Source organism: Microcaecilia unicolor, chromosome 8 (genome assembly GCF_901765095.1).
Source record: "Microcaecilia unicolor chromosome 8, aMicUni1.1, whole genome shotgun sequence".
Taxonomy (NCBI): domain Eukaryota; kingdom Metazoa; phylum Chordata; class Amphibia; order Gymnophiona; family Siphonopidae; genus Microcaecilia; species Microcaecilia unicolor.
Window position 1 is genome coordinate 150,766,496 of NC_044038.1, and position 13,998 is coordinate 150,780,493.

Below are 13,998 nucleotides of genomic sequence, written 5' to 3' on the forward strand. Positions count from 1 at the left end.
ACCGGAAAAGGGCCTTGACTCGCCCCTTTACCATGTCCCACCAGGCTCCCTTATCATCCATCACCTCCCATAGTGTTTCTTGGTCTGCTAAAAAACCCTCAAATATTTGTCTGTTTTCCTCTACTTCTAATAACTTTGCACTCAGTTTCCAAAATCCTGGGCCTTTCTGCGCCCCTTCGCATATTGTTAAGACTGTGGAAACTAAGGCATGATCTGAATATTCCGTCCATCTATTCGGCTGCCCCTGAAACTTAGCCAACCCGCCTACAAAGAGCCAGTCAATACGGCTCTCCGTGTCTCCCCTTCTAAAAGTGAACCCCTTCCCTCCCGCCACCTCCAGTCTTGCCTGTTTTACAATTGCTGCCAGCTGGAGGCTGTCATAACCCACCTGACGCCTGGACCCCTTTCTATCTGCTTGCTGTAAGACCATATTAAAGTCTCCTCCAAATACCACCAATTTGCTTGTATATAAATACGGTTTCACCCGGAGCAACAGCTGCTTGCGTTCCCAACTAATCTGGGGCCCATAAAAGTTAATGATTCGCACTGCTACCCCTCTAATGAAAACGTCTAAGACAACACACCTCCCTATCTCCACCTCTATTTCCCTCGTAATCTCCACTTCTCGGGTGGCAAAAAGAATAGCCACCCCTGCGCATCTTTCTTTGGCCAGAGACCAGAATGAGGGCCCCCCTTTCCAATCTCTCTTGGCCCGGTGCAGGAGCTGCAAAGAATCCAAATGAGTCTCCTGCAACAGGATGCAGTCTACCTTGCACTGGGTCAAATCGCTAAAGGCGACAAATCTAGTTCTCTCTGCCTTTATGCTGGCTACATTCAGAGTTGCAAAGATTAAGGACAAGGCAGCCATGGTTTATTTCTTAAATTTCTTACCCCTCCTCATCTCTTCACCGCAATCCCTCTTCACAGATATTCCTGCCCCCATCATTTCTTCAGGATCCTCTATAATTTCTTCTAATTCCAAATCCTCCCACTCTGAGTCATCTTCCCCGGCTTTCTTTCTACCCTTTTTTTTCTTGGTTTCCTCTGGACCAGCCCTTTCCCCTTTCATCCCTTCCTTACCCTCCTCTATTTCCTGCATGAGGCCCTTCGTTAAACTAGTAGGATGTGATGTTAGACTGGGGGGTAACACTGCTGGCTCCTCTCTGTTAAGTCTTTCAGATGATTCATTCCTTGCTCCCCTCCCCTCCCTCCTCTTCTCCTCCAAACCTCCCTTTGGGGTGGATTCATCTCAAGATCACCCTCTCCTTCACCTGAAACCTGAAACACTGCATATCGATTACTCTGGCTCTTCTCCAGAATATCTGTTCTCCCCGCTCGGGCTAGCCCCCTCCCCTCCTTCCTCCGACCCCCCTTCCCTCCATGTTTCCCTACCAGGGTCCATGCTTCCCCTTCTTCTCCCCCCTTCTCCCCACCTCCTTCTTCCATCCTTTCACAAATACCCCTTCTTTGAATGTGATCCAAACCTGATGCCCTTTTCTCCCCCTTTCCCTTTCCCTTAGTGCCTGCCTCTGTATGAATAGTGGTATTTGATTTATCCATTAATCCCTTTAATGCTTCCCGCTTCTGTCCTTGTATCCTTGTAGTTTCTGCTTGTGCCCCTTCCTCCCCCCTCCTCTCTTCCTCTACCTGATTGTGCGATGCTTGTGGGCACTTGCTAAAAGGGTGCCCCAAGCCTCCACACAGGTTACAGCGTATGGTAGTGCAGTCGCTGGTGTCATGATCTGTACTACCACATCGCGAGCACTTTAACACTGTACATGACATGCTTAAGTGACGGAAAGATCCGCACCTGTAGCACTGTCTGGGTTGTCCTGCATAAAAGCATTGAATTCGATCCCTTCCAATGTATGCGGCTGAAGGTATATGTTGGGTGACATAGCCTGCCTGTTTTAATTTTACAAGGGCACTCCACCCCCCCGCCCACACACGACTCTGGTCTGGTATTTTGCTTAATGGGGTCCTAATTTCGGCATACCGTCCCAACCAGTATGACAGGTCTGCAGCCATAAGAGATTCATTACGTACCAAAATGGTAATCTGGACTGCGTCCTGTCTACTGATGGGGACAGCCTTAAAATCCACCCATCTACCCTGATGCTGCACCTCTGTGTACTTTTCCCAAAACAGGTCCAAACCTCGCCCTGTTAAGAAACTAATATCATATTCAGGGATTCCCACAGGGTGTATGCATGCATACAAATCTTCAGGGATAAAGCCAAGGGAGAATACCATTCTTAAAACAACCTCTCTAGGTGGTGCTACCCCTGTGCCCACCCAACGCAGCTGGACAACATTTCGACGTTTTGGGGTAACACCGCTCCCGGGACCCCGCAACGGACCAGAAAATGGATTTCCCCTTGTCTCCATGTCTGACTCCTGCCTCCCCTCCTCCTTCCCTGTCTCTGCCCCTCCTCCCCGTACTACTGCTGCAAAGGATAAAGGGGCTGATACCAGTATGCTCCCCCCTTCCCCACTCCCTTCCTGCCTTCCTCCCCTCCCCCTCTCTTCCCCTCCCTCCTCTCCCATGTCCACTAACCCCACTATGTTCAGTTCACTTGTGCTGTTTCTGTCTCTTCCCCCTCTGCAATATTCTACTTCCAGTCCTTTGCCAGTTGCTGCTGTTCCCAACCAGCACTCGTTCCCTTGCTCTGCAACTGTCCCACTCAGACCAGGTCTGGGATCTGTCTCCTCTTGTAGCTGACACTCTCCTCCATGCACTTTCTCTGTTTCTGACACTGTCATACTCAGTCTGAGTCTTGGCTCCGCCTCCTGGTGCAGCTGACACTCTCCTTCATGTACTCTCTCTGTATCTGGCACTGTCTTACTCAGTCTGGGTCTTGGCTCTGCCTCCTGGTGCAGCTGACACTCTCCTCCATGCTCTGTCTTACTGGGTCTGGGACTTGGCTCCGCCCCCTGGTGCAACTGACACTCTCCTTCATGTACTCTCTCTGTATCTGGCAATGTCTTACTCAGTCTGGGTCTTGGCTCCACCTCCTGGTGCAGCTGACACTCTCCTCCATGCCCTGTCTCACTCGATCTGGGTCTTGGCTCCGCCTCCTGGTGCAGCTGACACTCTCCACAATTCTCTCTCTCCTTTCTGGGACTCCTGCTTTGATGGGCATGAGTTTCTGAGAAGCTCCCTTCTGCTCTTTCTTCTTGTTTCTGAGTGGCAGAATCTATTGGGAGCCCCTGCCTGTCACTGAGCTTCCCCCATGATGTCATCAGCACTTCTGATTGAGATTGGATGGCAGCTCTTGGACAGCCCTGCTCAGAGGTCTGCCCTATCAATTCTGTCCATGAGTGACTGTGGTGTTCCCACGATGTTCCCGCCCTCTGTCCACCATATTTGCTCTCAGCTTCTTCCATCTCTTGTAGTACTCCACTACTCCATTCCTGTACTTTCCCATCCTCTTTAGTCTCTGTCTCCATCTGCAAAACCCCTTGTTTTTGCTCTACTTTCCCTCCCGTTGTTCCTGGTAACTTCTGTACTTGCTCAGTGTGTAGTGATTCTTCTCCTACCTCAGCATTCAAACTGTTCTGATTCTCCTCAGCATTCAAACTGTTCTGATTCTCCAGGCTGTCTTTCTTCTCTGTCTCTCCCAGCAAACCTGAGCTCTTCTCTGTGGGTTCGGCTATGCCCTGCCAGCTCTCTAAGTATAAGGGACGTTTTTGAATTTTTTTCAGTTTCATAGCTCTTTTGTGTTCCAAACTTGCCAGGCTCTCTTGCTGCATGCAGTGCTGGAGCCCCTCCTTATCCACAGTACCTGCCACAACTGGACTAGGAGCCTCTGTTCTACAAGGCTGGTAAGTGGATGGAGCACCTAGCTCTTGGGAATCCTGTAGGAAATAAAATACTGGTGATAACTGGGAATTATTTGTGTCAGTCTTGTCTTTCCCTCCTTCTGGCTGCTGCTGTTTCTCTTCCCCTGCTGTCCCTTCCAGCATAGCCTCTGGGGTGTCTGGAACCACGGAGTCCTGTGTGTCTCTGGGTTCTGCTTCCTGCTGGATCTGGGACTGCGTCTGGGTCTGCTGCATGCGTTCCCTGTTCAGGAAAACCTCACGAAGGGGATTATCTCTGCAGTTCTTTAGTTTTTGCAGCTGCCTTTGTTTTGCTGTAAGCCGCTTCTGGAGTGCTTCAACTCCCTTAACATACTTGTCTCGTGGGCCAGTGGAAGCCAGGTTACACATAGTTTTTGCTAGCTTCAGCCGCTTCCTCAGTACCTCTATTTCACCTTCTACTCGATTCATTTTCTTCACTGATCTAATTACCTCTTCAGGAGTCATATGCTGGGCCTCTTTCTTCTGCCAGGCCCTAGGCCTGGATTCCTTCTCCTCCTCTTCTTCCTCACTAACGTCCTCTTCAGACTCTCCGCTATTCTCTTCCACCACCTCTCCTCTGATACTGGATGCAGAGAACCCTGCTCTGGAACCCGGGCCCTGCCTTCTTGCCCCCTGTTCTTCACCCAGCTTAGGAATGTTATGGCCAGGACTTACAGTCAGGGTGAGCTGGCTCCTCAGCAAGCGCTGCTGGGCTCTGGTCCTTCCTCCGTCCACAGGCCTGGGCTCTCCTGGTTCTCCTGGTTGCATGCTTGGGGCTTGGGTGGAGGAAGCCTCCCCTTCATAGTATTTCTCAGCTCCAAGTGTGCTAGGCCTTTCAGCCTGGGGCCCTCCTGCAGGGGGGCCCCCTCCCCTCTGCATTGTTCAGCAGCCACAGGGTACAGCAGCTCTCCTTTCAGCACCTCTTCACCACAGGTCTGTACTCTGTGTGTGTGTGTGTGTGTGTGTGCGCGCGCGCGCACTATATATATATAGAGAGAGAGAGAGAATAGCATGTGTGTGTGTGTGTGTATGTGTGTGCGTGTGCATGTGTTCTTGTGTGTGCACTATATATAGAGAGAGAGAATGGCATGTGTGTATGTGTGTGTGTGTGTGTGTGTGTGTGTGTGTGTGTGTGTGTGTGCACTATATATATAGAGAGAGAGAGAGAGAGAGAGAGAATGGTGTGTGTGCGCGCATTATTTATAGAGAGAATGAATATGTGAAGCTCCTCTTTACTTAGGACAACTCCTAACTGACTTCCTCTATCCCTTGCCCTTATTACAATATATAGCCTGATATTCAGACCATGGGAGTTAGCTCAGCTAACTCCTGGATATTCAATGCCGGGCCATTTCCAGTGACCAGCATTGAATATCCGGTTTATTTTTGGCCGGTTCAAACTTAACTGTCAAGCCAATACTCAGCGCTGGCCAATTAAGTTTGAACTGGTCAAAGATAGGCCTGGTATTAACACAGCCATATATGGCCACCAAACTTGTGCTGAAAATCAGCAGATAGCCAGTTATATCACGTGATACAACCAGCTCTCCGCTAGCCGCTATCCACGAATTTGCGGCGGGTCATGGCTGCCATGTCCTGCTGAAAATTCATGGATAGCCAGTTGTGGTGCATTTAACCAGCCAAGTGCCAATCCCTGCCAGTTAAATGCTTTTTTAATATCAGGGTGATAGTATCTATAGGGTCTGATATTCAAAGGGGTTTAACTGGGCAGGCCAGGCTCCTGCCCGATTAAACCCCACTGAGCTGGTCAGCTGCCAACATTTGGTGGCATTTAACCAGGTAGTGCCACTAAATATCTCTGCTAACTACCCATTTAGGGACGGTCCAGGGGCAGAGTTTGGGTGGAACCACAACTTAACTGATTAATGTACCTCATGAAAGGCTACAGAGGAAATTGGAGGGTCACGGGATAGGAGGAAATGTCCTATTGTGGATTAAAAACTGGTTGAAGGATAGGAAACAGAGAGTGGGATTAAATGGGCAGTATTCACAATGGAGAAGGGTAGTTAGTGGGGTTCCTCAGGGGTCCGTGCTAGGACCGCTGCTTTTTAACATATTTATAAATGATTTAGAGATGGGAGTAACTAGCGAGGTAATTAAATTTGCTGATGACACAAAGTTATTCAAAGTCGTTAACTCGCGACAGGATTGTGAAAAATTACAGAAGGACCTTACGAGACTGGGAGACTAGACGGCTAAATGGCACATGACGTTTAATGTGAGCAAGTGCAAGGTGATGCATGTGGGAAAAAAGAACCCGAATTATAGCTACGTCATGCAAGGTTCCACATTAGGAGTTACGGACCAAGAAAGGGATCTGGGTGTCGTCGTCGTCGTCGATAATACACTGAAACCTTCTGCTCAGTGTGTTGCTGCGGCTCGGAAAGCGAATAGAATGTAGGGTATTATTAGGAAAGGTATGGAAAACAGGTGTGAGGATGTTATAATGCTGTTGTATCACTCCATAGTGCGACCGCACCTTGAGTACTGTGTTCAATTCTGGTCGCCGCATCTCAAGAAAGATATAGTAGAATTGGAAAAGGTGCAGCGAAGGGCGACTAAAATGATAGCGGGGATGGGACGACTTCCCTATGGAGAAAGACTAAGGAGGCTAGAGTTTTTCAGCTTGGAGAAGAGATGGCTGAGGGGAGATGTGATAGAGGTATATAAAATACTGAGTGGAGTGGAACAGGTGGATGTGAAGCGTCTGTTCACGCTTTCCAAAAATACTAGGACTAGGGGGGCATGCGATGAAACTACAATGTAGTAAATTTAAAACAAATCGGAGAAAATGTTTCTTCACCCAACGCATAATTAAACTCTGGAATTCATTGCCGGAGAACGTGGTGAAGGCAGTTAGCTTAGCAGAGTTTAAAAAGGGGCTAGACGGTTTCCTAAAGGACAAGCCCATAAACCACTACTAAATGGACTTGGGAAAAATCCACAATTCTAGGAATAACATGTATAGAATGTTTGTTCATTTGGGAAGCTCACCAGGTGCCCTTGGCCTGGATCGGCCGCTGTCGTGGACAGGATGCTGGGCTCGATGGACCTTTGGTCTTTTCCCAGTGTGGCATTACTTATGTACTTATGTATTTATATATATTCAATCTGTTAACCAGCTCCATAAGTGCATAAAGATAAGTTAAGAGAGCAAGAAAGGATGTCCTAACTTTATGTGCCAAGTTACCTGGGCACATTCTGCCCGATATTCAGAACTATTTAACCGGCTATCCGTGAATATTCAACGGGAGATAGCCGGTTATCTCCTGCTGGATATTCACGGTCAGTGCTTAGCAAATAACTGGCTATATCACATGATATAGCCAGCTATCGGCTAATAGTCAGTTCATCGCTGGCTAACCCCCCCCCCCCCCCCCCCCCCCGTTTACAAAGCCATGCTAGCGGCTGCCAATTCGCTACTGCTGACACAACGCGTTCACTTTGAATGAGCTGTTTCGGCATTGCTGTATGGCTTTATATATGGGGGGTAAATTTGGTGGCCAAATTGGACCACCGAAATAGCAGGTCTATCTTTGACTTGTTTCAACTTAAGCAGACAGTGCTGAATAGCGTAATTTTTGGTGACTTTTATAGACTCAGGGGGCTAGTAGGAAACATTTACACCTGCCATGAAGCAGGTGTAAGTGGTCACACCTAAATTTAAGCATCTCATTGCCCTCTTATGCTAGCATTCTGTAAACGTCTTTGGTGTACAAATTTGCCATTATAGAATACTAGCTTAGTGCTCAGCTTTTTGGTGAGTAATCTTGTAGCGTCCTATATAGGATTCCCCCCTATGGAATCTGCAGATCCATACTAATAATAGCTCTCCAAATTTCCTCCAGAGAAATCCTTATTAAGCAGATAATGGTGATAGCTTCCGTAGGTCTACATACTTCCTGGAAGAGCCCTGAGGATGCTGCCTTAGCTCAAAAACTAAGACCGGCTTTAGCCCAAAGCTCTCATTCCACCAGCCAGCAACAGTCTGATCAGGTTTTCAACCAGGTTCCAAAGTCCTTCCAGAACTCACTCCATCCACTAAAGAAGGGCTCCTTTTCCTATCTGAAGACTCTGTCTGCACACCTGTGAATCTGAAGAATCCTGCAGGGGGGTCCACAGACACTGCCAAATACAGTAGGGAGGTAAACGCTGATACGTAATTATGGATATTTCTCTGACCTGAGAAAGCTCACCTGATATAGCTCCTGGGCAATTCACTCCAAGGACAGCTCTGGATCTCCCACAATGCACTGACATTGAATAAGAGCCAATTGGCCCCAAATATAAGACAGGAGTAAAGGAGACAGTCGAAGAAGAAAATGCATTAAATCAATGGCATTGCGGAGGAGAGAGTCTCTCAGGATGCATTTTCTCAGGCAGCCATCTTGCCATGGTCCCCCATCTCATTTTTTAAGTAAAACTATGCCTCTACGATTATTTTGAAAACTGACTAGCAAAAAAGTACCAGAACATGTTTACACCTCCCTGTGCAAATACTTTTTTCAAGTGAATACCATGTGTCAGTTTGAAAATATAAATGTATGAACATTGCTTCAGTCCCCATCCCAACTCTGCTTCATGAAACATCTCCCCAAGTATGGCTAACAGTACCTCACTGTTCCCTCTAAGCTAAGCAGGAGTCCTCCACCTACAACCCTGCCAGTGGGGGGTGCTATTTCAATATCACATTTTCAATAATGAGGCACAGACGAGCTTTGCAGGACTCCGTGGAACCTACTTGTCCCTAGCCATTGAAAACACAATATTGAAGCAGCACCCCCCCTCTCGCAGCAATGCAGTTGGAGGACTTTGCTCAGCTTAGACATGGTACCATGTTTCGGCACAAATGGCCCTGCCTCAGGAGTCTCTAGTAAATATTGTTTTGTAAATATGTTTTATCGTCTGTGATGAAAATGACAGCTAAGCATGAGCTTGTCTTAAAAGACTGAACTGCTACAAGAGGTCTTGAAAATGACAGTTTATTAAAAACTAGTAAAAAAGGCCCATTTCTGACACAAATGAAACGGGCGCTAGCAAGGTTTTCCTCGGCTCCCCTGCAACCACCCATGTCCAGCGACCCTCCTCTCCCCCTGCACCCACTGCAGTCACCCATGTCCAGCGAACCTCCTCTCTCCCCTGCCCCCCTCCTGCCACCCATGTCCAGCGAACCTCCTCTCTCCCCTGCCCCCCCTCCTGCCACCCATGTCCAGCGAACCTCCTCTCTCCCCTGCCCCCCTCCAGCCACCCATGTCCAGTGACCCCATGCCCCCCCTCCAGCCACCCATGTCCAGCGACCCTCCTCTGGACATGGATCAGCTGTGAGGCATGGTTTCCCCCCCCCCCCCCCCCCCCCCCGGGTTCTGAAGTTGACATCATAATGGCTACGGTGATGTCAGCCTGATCTATGGAGCCTAGCAGACCAACTCGGAATGAGCCATGGTCCCAGGCAGCAAGTCAGAACGTTGGAGGTGAGAATTATTATATAGGAAGAGAATGTCTTTCAAACTTGTGCTACTGGCCAATGCCATTTAACAGCTAAAAAAACAGCTGTCATTTTCATCACAGAAGACAGAATATATTTACAAAACAAATATTTACTAGAGACTCCTGAGGCAGGGCCATTTGTGCCGAAACATGGTACCATATCGAGTCATTATAAAATTATTAACACTCACTACAGCTTCCAATGTGGGGGATATATATGGATGAGTGAGAATAGTAGTGAGCGTCAATAATTTTGTACTTTATAAAAAATAAAATAAAGGTTTGTATGACATCTAGTTTGTTTCCTACTAGTGGCATTCCCTTGTTTGATATGTATTAAGTACAATTATGTAAACACAATTTAATTGTTTCATGTTTATTTTATTTTCATACTCAATATCCTGTGATGTGGTAATTAAATTTTAACTACCAGACCCTTGACCATTCTTCTGATGTTTGGAGATCCCTTCTCATGGTTTTTACTCCCTCCAGGGTATCCGCTCTATTGGCTATCATCATGTCATCTGTAAAAAGGCAAACTTTTCCTTCTAACCCTTCAGCAATATCTCTCACAAATATAATAAACAGAATCAGCCCCAGCGTTGACCCCTGAGGCACTTCACTACTCATCTTCCTTTCCTCCAAGCAGATTCCATTTACCACTACCCCCTATTGCCTGTCAGACAACCAGTTTCCTATCCAGTTCACCAGTTTGGGTCCTAAGTTCAGCCCTCTCAGCTTATTCATGAATCTTCTGTGAGGGACCATATCAAAGGCTTTACTAAAATCCAAGTAGATTACATCTAGCACATGTCCTTCATCCAGTTCATTGGTCACCCAGTCAATAAGATTCGTTTGGCAGGATTTTCCTTTGGTATGAGTGAGCAATTTTCAAAAAGCACTTTTCCATACATACAGCACTGTCTTGCCCAATGAAATGGCTTTGAAAATTGCTTTCATCATGCACATTAGACATGTTCCTGCCCCAAACTATTTCTAAGGAACCACGTAGTGGCTGGACACAGTAATCCCAATGAGAAAGTCAACAGAAAGCCAAAAAGCAGGAGACGGAAGAAGGCTCAGCAAACAATGGGATTTACTAGTATTTAAAGTATAAAACAGCGCTTTAATTCATATAACATATAAAATGAACCCTTGTTATTAGTGTATAAAAGACTCTTCTTTTATTGTTGTTACATGAAAGACTCAACACTGCACCATTTGTTTCTGCTTAGAGTGCCTGCCTCAGAGTCTACAAAAAATCAAAGCCAAACTGGAAATGTTCATGTATATTTATGTCCAGTTTGGCTTTGATTTTTGAACAAGATGTACATGTAAAAGAGTAAACTATGAAAAAGGTCAAACAAATAATATATGTACAAATGTCTCAAAATAATATTATATTAAAAAAATATGTATATACAGATGGCCAGGAATAAAAAACATAATTTAAAGTACATAAGTACATGAGAGCATTGTGAAAAATTGCAAAAGGACCTTAGCACACTGGGCATTCAAATGGCAGATGACGTTTAATGTGAGCAAGTGCAAAGTGATGCATATGAAAAACAGGAATCCAAACCATAGTTACGTGATGCAAGGTTCCATATTAGGAGTCACCGCCCAAGAAAAAGATCTAGGTGTCATCATTGATGATACATTGAAACCCTCTGTTCAATGTGCAGAGGTGGCTAAAAAAGCAAATAGAATGTTAGGAAATATTAGGAAAGGATTGGAAAACAAAACTGAGAATGTTATAATGTCTTGGTATCGCTTCATGATGTGACTGCACCTTGAATGCTGTGTGCAGTTCTGGTCACCGCATCTCAAAAAAAATATAGAGGAATTTGAAAAGCTACAGAGAAGGGCGATGAAAATGATAAAGGGGATAGGGACAACGTCCCTATTAGGAAAGGCTAAAGCGGCTAGGGCTCTTCAGCTTGAAGAAGCGACATCTGAAGGGAAGTATGATGGTCTATACTGAGTGGTGTGGAACAGGTAGATGTGAATCGCTTGTTTACTCTTTCCAAAAACACAAGGACTAGGGGGCATGCAAAGAAGTTACTAAATAGTAAATTTAAAACAAATCAGAGAAAATATTTCTTCACTCATGAATAATTAGACTCTGGAATTCATTGCCAGAGAATGTGGTAAAAATAGTTAGCTTAGTGGGGTTTAAAACAGGTTTTGATCATTTCCTAAAATAAAAGTCCATAAGCCATCATTAAGATTGGCTTGGGAAAATCCTCTGCATATTCTAGGATAAGCATAAAATCTGTTTTGCTGTTCTGGGATCTTGCCAGGTACTTGTGACTTGGATTGGCCACTGTTGGAAACAGGATACTGGGCTTGATAGACCTTTGGTCTATACCAGTACGGCAATGCTTATGTTCTTATGTTCTTAACATACTGTAAAAGAAAAACTTTAAAATGTATGTAAGACAACATAGTTGAAAATTATGATATACCAAATGGTAGTAATAATTTGTATAAGTTAATGGAACAGCGGTATATTACATATAACAATCCAGACCTTGAGAATGTTAGTTTAGTAAGTAGAAACAAAAACAGCTACATTTAGAGGGGCATAATCCAACAGTGCCAGCCAAATAGCTGGCCGGCCATCTCCGGCGCCATAAGTGGGCGTAGCCAACCGTAGTTTTAAAAAAGATGGCCGGCCATTTTTTTTTCACTAATACAGTTGGGCCTGGCCAAATGTCAGAGTTCGCTGGGTTTGAGATGGCTGGCGTCGGTTTTCGGCCATAATAGAAAATAATGCCGGTGATCTCAAACCCAGCCAAATCCAAGGCATTTGGTCATGGGAGGAGCCAGCATTTGTAGTGCACTGGTCCCCCTGACATGCCAGGACACCAACCAGGCACCCTAGGGGGCACTTCTAAAAATTAAAAAAAAAATAGCTCCCAGGTGCATAGCTCCCTTACCTTGGGTGCTGAGCCCCCCCAAATCCCCCCCAAAATCTACTCCCCACAACTCTACACCATTACCATAGCCCTTATGGGTGAAGGGGGGCACCTACATGTGAGTACAGTGGGTTTGGGGGGTTTGGAGGGGTCCCATTTACCACCACAAGTGTAAAAGATAGGGGGGATGGGCCTGGGTCCACCTGGCTGAAGTGCACTGCACCCACTAAAAACTGCTCCAGGGACTTGCATACTGCTATCAGGGAGCTGGGTATGACATTTGAGGCTGGCATAGAGGCTGGCAAAAAAGTTTTTTTGTTTGCTTTTTTTTGGGGTGGGAGGGGATTGGTGACCACTGGGGGAGTACGGGGAGGTCATCCCCAATTCCATCGGGTGGTCATTTGGTAAGTTGGGGCTCCTTTTTGAAGCTTGGTCGTGAAAAAAAAGGGACCAAGTACAGCCAGCGAAATGCTCTACAAGCCTAGCTTTTTTTTTCATTATTGGGCAAAGCCAGCCTTCTCGTGAGCACGCCCCCGTCCCGCCTTCACTACCCTACTGACACACCCCCTTGATATTTCGCTGGCTCCGTGACGGAAAGCAGTTGAACCCGGCCAAAATCGGCTTTTGATTTTACCGATTTGCCCGGGTTCAGGAGATCGCCGGCCATCTCCCGATTTATGTCAGAAGATGGCCAGCGATCACTTTCAAAAATGAGCTGGATAGTCTCAGATGGTCTAACAAATAGAAGAAATGTGTAACAGTAAGTGATGATGTATAGAGAAATTTTCTAAGGGAGATATATCCAAACATGTGGAAAAAAAAGCATGACTGATTCATTTAGAAAAAGAAGAAATTAGAACCAAAAGTAAACGTAAACAGTGTATTGATACATCTCTAGTACAATGTGTGTGTCAAAAAGAACAAATACGTGACTATAATGACTTGTTCAAAAAATGCATAAAGCTGGTAAGTGAATATAGTGACAAATATTTCATGCCAGTAGAAAGTCCGTGAATAGAAACATATGTGGTTGTGTAGTGGCAGAAGCAAATATAAATGCATACCTTTAAAACGACCGTGAACAGAAACTAATATGTTTCTAGCCAATCCACAATTTCCACGTAAACGTCATGTGGAACAAGCAGAGAGAGAATTAATATATAAGGATGCTATATTAGTGACATGTGAATAAACATACTACCACTTCTTATATCTTCTAGTCTCCTCCAACTCTTTGATTATTCTTTTCTTATGGTGCACTAAGTGCTGAATTCATCATGGCAGTACAAGAAAGATAAAGCCTGTGCACACCATTAGAAAAATCAACTCAAAAAGAATTACAACTCACACTCTCCAGTGATTTCTATTGATTGAGCAATCTGTAGCGCTTGGTAAACAGGGAGTGCATGAAAAGAGCAAGCATGCAAGGGCCGAAGCTAATACCTGCTCTTTAACAAGCTTGCATAATACAATTATTTCACTTTATCAATCAAAGCCTCTAAGTGTTTTATTGGATTTTCCAATGATCAATTGCTATTTTGTTAGGTTAGGTTAGGTACTGTTGATGAAAGTATGGACTAGAATTCTGAACTCCCAGCTTTCCTCTCTGGGCCTGATATTCATAGGATTTCTGCTCCAAACTTTGGGAGTTATGACCCACTATTTAAAAAAGCTGAGCTCCTACATACGCTTCTAAATTTGAACCCTGTTTTCAGCCAAAAGTACAAAA